The 5,971-nt window shown below is 38.5% G+C and overlaps 1 pseudogene; it reads left to right on the top strand.

Moving 5' to 3' along the window:
• Nucleotides 1-1,798: 1,798 nt before the first annotated feature.
• On the top strand, nucleotides 1,799-5,409 carry LOC127519064 (inactive all-trans-retinol 13,14-reductase-like; annotated as a pseudogene).
• Nucleotides 5,410-5,971: the final 562 nt, after the last annotated feature.

Here is a 5,971-nt window from a genome sequence, read left to right as displayed (position 1 = left end):
CTTAAATTCTCTAATTTAAAATGCAGATATTGAAAGGACATCAGCTAAATGATCAACAACGGGTAAGACAACACAACAGCATAATTTATAAGCTACTGTGCTTAAAGGATTAGTTCACTTTCATATAAAATTTTCCTGATAATTTAATCACCCCCGTGTCATCCAAAATGTCCATGTCTTTCTTTCTTCAGTCGAAAAGTAATGAAGGTTTTTGATGAAAAAGGGCTTTAAACGATACCAGACGAGGAATAAGGGTCTTATCTAGCGAAACGATCTGTCATTTCGAAAAAAAATGTAAATGTATATGCTTTATATAAACAAATGATCGCCTTCCAAGTGCTTCCGCCAAAACCGTACTTTCGTATTCTTTAAAAGCTTACGCTGTATGTCCTACGCCTTCCCTATTCTACTTATGGAAAAAATGTAACTGGCGCTGCGTTCGTTCCATAAGTTGAATAGAGAAGGTGTAGGACATACAGTGTAAGCTTTTTGAGAATACGAAAGTACGGTTTTGGCTGAAAGAACTTGGAAGGCGATCAGTTGTTTATATAAAGCATATACATTTACATGTTTTTCGAAAATGACCGATCGTTTCGTTAGATAAGACCCTTATTCCTCGTCTGGTATCGTTTAAAGCCCTTTGAAGCTGCACTGAAACTGTAATTTTGACCTTCAACCGTTTGGAGGCCATTAAAGTCCACTATAAGGAGAATAATCCTGGAATGTTTTCATCAAAAACCTTAATTTCTTTTCGACTGAAGAAAGAAAGACATGGACATTTTGGATGACATGGGGGTGAGTAAATTATCAGGAAAATTTTATATGAAAGTGAACTAATCCTTTAAAGACTTTTTTTTTTTTTCCCAGAAAATGGCAAGATATTATTGATACCATCAATCATGATTGCAAATTATACTTGTTGTCTAGCCTATGTTTATTGTTATATTTTAAGTTCACTTCATCTCCCCTTTTTTCATCAGAATGGAGAAAATAAGTCTATAATCGACTCATTTTTTAAATGTATGACTCTACTGTAATCACTAAAAATTTGCTTTGTGATCTAGCTTGCTTGATTTGTAGTTCGTTGCACATGTTATGCTTTGGATGCCTGAATTGCCTTCACACTCACACAACTGCCATTGACTGACTGGACTGCAAAGCAATTCCTTTGCTTTCAAATGCAGCCAATAGGCTATATGTAGTTGTGCAGCTGTCCTATCCTGTGAGGTCGACCAGTGAATTTTAATGTCTGTATTTACGCATGCATATTTGCATGTAAGAAATGCAGTAACTCACAACATAAACACATTTGCCCACCTCAGAGTTGATTATCTTGTGGAAGAGTTTGCTTTATAAGCATGATTGTCTAAAGTCAGCTTGGTCTCATTTTCCAAAATAATCAATGGTGCCAGTTTATCACTTTACAAACAATCAGGTCTTAAAATATATTTAATGTAAATCAATGAACTATATGATTTATCACCTACACAACTTACAAAAATTGATCCAAGTACAGATGAAGTGATATTAAAGAGATTACATTAGAGTAAGCTGATAAGGAGGGAAACATTTCTCCAAATCACTTCAAAATGTCAAGCCGATTTATTTACTTGACCAGATTATAAAAAACAAATACTTGCATTTCTACATCGGTTCACATTTTATGCAAAACAGCAGTTAATCGTTATAAACAACTAACGCAAAGCAATCAGTTTGCAGATCTGATTGAATTAAGTGTCTCCTCCCACAACTTAGACTAGTAAATAGGGCCTTATCTCAATTACCATTAACAGCTGCCTGCAGTCTCTGGAAAGAGCTGCTGCTTGAGCTTTTAATATTTATAAAGTGTGAAATCTCCAGCAGTCACTTGTGAAACTGAAAACACCAACTGCTCTTTTTCCAGCAATTAAAGATGTGGTGGATTCTGCTTTTCTTAGAATGGCTGGTGGACTGGGCTCGTGGCACGTTCTGGTATTTGTTTGGAAGGAGAAGTGGACTGTGCAAGGAGATTATCAGTCCTCCTGGCCCACTAGTTGTAGACCAGAAGAAAAAGTACAGAGTGCTCCGGAGAGGTATGTAAACTTTAGAGGAGTTGCATGCTATTGAAACAAGCTGACTGCAAGAGAGGTGTCCATTATTAAATAATGATATTTCTTGACCTACAGAATTTGATGAATTTGAAGTACCCAGAAACTTAGATGTCATTGTGATTGGCAGCGGTATTGGTGGTTTGACTGCAGCGGCAACTTTAGCCAAACTAGGAAAGTCCTGGTGTTGGAGCAAGACAAGCAGGCAGGAGGCCTGTGTAAGACCTTCACTGAGAAAGGCTTTGAGTTTGACTGTGGTAAGAACCTCCGTGATGTTCATGGAGTTACATAAGTGATTGAATGTTGAGTATCTCAACTTCTATTTACACAATGTACACTTGTCAAGGCTTCCATTATATTGGACAACTTCATGAGAATGGCTTCCTGAAAATTGCACTGGATCTGATCACTGATGGTCAGGTGCATTTTGCTGAGCAGGGTTCCCATGTGGACACCGTAGTTATTGGTAAAGGAACTCAATGTAAAGAATACACTATTTACAATGGCAAGAAGCAGATGGAGGCTCATCTGAAGAAGCAGTTTCCCAATGATACTAAAGCAGTAGAGGAGCTCTTCAAAATCATGAAGGTATTTAGTTTATGGCTCTGAAGTTTCTTGTCAGGCATTAGAGTATGGTTTGTTACAAATTGTCTTTTCCTTATAGATTTGTTCCAAGAAAATCCATCTGCTGTGTATGCTGAAAATGGTCCCACTCTGGTTTGCTCGCTTCATATTGTGGAGTGGAATCGCTGACTTGATCTCCCCAATTTTCAGATACTCCCGCACCAGTACAACAGACATGGTCAAGACTTTTACCAGCAACCGTGACCTCCTCACTGTGTTTTCTCAAATATTTTATGGTAAAAAAACATCTGTTGTTCCCAAGTTATTTTACCTCTTTAATGCATTTGAGATTAAATAGAATTAACTTTTCCTTCAAGGTGTCCCACCCAAAAACTCCAGCCTCATGATTGATGCCCTTTTCCTGCACCACTCTAAGCGTGGTGTGTATTATCCTAAGGGTGGTGCTAGTGAGATCCCATACCACATCATCCAGGTTTTGGAGAAGCATGGAGGAAGAGTCCTGGTCAATGCTCCTGTGTCCAAAATTTTAGTTGATGGAAAACGAAGCGCATGTGGTGAGTTATGAACTACGGTCGTGTCACAATGTTTTGTCTTGCTCTTATGGCAGTAAGCTTATTTGTACTGAAAATGGCCTTACAAAAGTGGTGTCGTCCAGTATATATTTGGCTCCAGTAACTTTCAGATGCATGACACAAACAAGGACCGTCTCTTTGCTTAGGAGTGGCTGTGAAGACTGGAGGTAAAGATGTTGAAATCCGGGCTCCTGTGATCATTTCAAGTGTTGGCATATTCACCACCTTTAAGAAGATTCTGACTCCAGAGATCCAAGCAAATCGAAGTAAGTGACAATGTCTTCAAGTGGTCTAATGTACTTCACATGAACTGCTCCATTCCCCCCCCATGTTTTAATAAGCATTTTCTGCTTCTCCCAGAGATCCAGGATTATGTTCATACTCTAAAGCCAGGCAAAGGCTTTTTCCAGGTGTTTGCAGGCTTTAATGCCACTAAGGAAGAACTGGGCATGCGTCTCTATAAGAGCAACAACATGGATGAAGTGTAGGCATTCAAGTCCAATCACTTTCTTCAGTATGTTAAGTTCATCTTCATACTCTCCACAAACTCTTACAATTGACTTTTCTAATTAAGCATGGAAGAGTACTTTGATTCTGACAAGGAGGACGCACCTGACAGCATCCCCATGATGTACATTTCCTTCCCCTCTGCAAAGGATCCCACCTCGTGCACTCGTTTCCCAGGTTAACTTCTGTATTTTGTACACACAGAACCATCAAAGTAAACGAACTAAAGTGTAATTTATTATTGGTGGTTTGTTTTAGGGCAGTCCCGGATGGTGATCCATACTATGGTCAATCCAAAGTGGTTTGGACAGTGGAACAATCTGAGTGAGACTGAAAGAGATGAAGAATATGAAAGATACAAGATGAGATTTGCTAATCATCTCTTTGACTGGGCTTGTGTCCACTTCCCCAAGCTGAAAGAGAAGGTGTTTTTTTTTTTTTTTTTTTTTTTTTTTTTGTCCTGTCCTATGAGTGCTGCTTAACTAATAAAGTGACAAATGTAACTTAACTGACTGGTTTCCTGACTTTGGTAGTTGGTGATGTTACATGCAGTCAGTCCCATCAACATGCATGGGCTGGGGGCCACATATGGGTCCATGCTGTCTGCAGAACACAGTCTGGAGAGATTTGAACCTCTGAACATTGCCAAGATCAGGTGCAACACTCCCGTCAAGAACCTCTACCTGTCAGGTAACCTTCCGTATAACTTGGTTTAAAAGCTGTCTCTTTGGGTAGCTATTTTGGCCCATTACAGGAATGTCATACAGGGTAAGTTACAACCTACTTGAGTGTATATGAAAGGCTGTATACACTATATATATATATATATATATATATATATATATATATATATATATAAAAAAAATAAAAAACTATATCATCACCCCTCCCCAACAGGACAAGATGTCTTTTCTGGTGGCTACTCTGGTGCTCTGCATGGTGGTCTTCTCTGTGCTTCAAGTGTTGTGGATCACTGTCTGTATGTTGACCTTCTGCTCCAACAAAAGAAACTTAAGAGGAAGGCGGTCAAGAAACTAGAGTGAGAATGTATTTCTTGTATCTATACAGTAAAAGTTAGTCTATACAGGGAAAGGTTATCCTTTTGATACTGTTCTGATGTCTGTCCCCTCTGCTGCAACTCTGAATAAAGCTGTGACTACTGCACAATGTGTTCCTGGTAATATATGGTATTGATGTGTAGTGGAATTCAGTTAGATACCAGATGATGGATGCAGACCCAGAGTCAAGGTTTAAAAATATCAAAGGGAATCTTACTGTAGTTTCAGCAGAAGTCTGCTTCAACACTCACAAGGAGTTCATAGGCTGTCCTGTCCTGTGTAGAGAAAGAGTTGGTGTTGTCAAAAGTACCGGTACTTCGGTACCAAGTCGGTGCTGAAATTTTGAAAATGTGAAGATATCAGCATTTCTGTAGTACCAGGAATATTCGGTACCCACTGATTGGGCTGTGCCAGTATTTTACGTGAATATGACAAGTGAAGCACAAAGCTTTAAGGAAGAAATGGGTTAACAATTTAATGTGACATCGCAGCCATGGAAACATTTTGGTTCATGCCAAATGAGAGAGGTAGGCCAAGGCCGTAACCATGTCTTGAACATTGGGGGCTGGACCTTTTTTTTTTTTTTTTTTTTTTTTTTTTTTTTTAAATCCTAAAGAAACAAAACAGTGAACGAAATTGCTGCTAATACAATGCTATATCAGATATGTACAATAAGAATACAATAGATCCGAGATTCTTCAATTTAGTGAATAAATGCATCTATCCGTTTCAAACTTCTAAATTCCCTAGTGGTTTAGTGGTAGAGTTTTTGATAATAGTATCAAAAGTTGCATGTTCTAATCCGCCCTTGCATAGTTTTTTTTTTTTTTTTTTTTTTTTTCCCCTCATTAAAATCAAAGATGTCCATCAATGGTTGTATATCAACCATATCACGTTTGTGTGCTTTTTTTTTTTTTTTTTTTTTTTTTTTTTTTTTACCGGAAAAATAAAACCTCCGCAACGATGTTTAGCGATCGATTGATGCGCCCGTCTGTGCTCAGTGCTGTTAAGACTGTATGCACGTGCAAAAAGAGAACGTAAACCCCGCCTACTTTTTAATTTGATTGGCCATCTCAATCATGATTTGGCCATTTCTAATTATTGGGGGGGACTTGTCCCCCTCAACATCTATGGTGGTTACGGCCCTAAAGTAGGCTACGTG

Source organism: Ctenopharyngodon idella, chromosome 9 (assembly GCF_019924925.1).
Source record: "Ctenopharyngodon idella isolate HZGC_01 chromosome 9, HZGC01, whole genome shotgun sequence".
Classification (NCBI taxonomy): Eukaryota; Metazoa; Chordata; class Actinopteri; order Cypriniformes; family Xenocyprididae; genus Ctenopharyngodon; species Ctenopharyngodon idella.
This window is presented reverse-complemented; position numbering and strand designations above follow the sequence as displayed.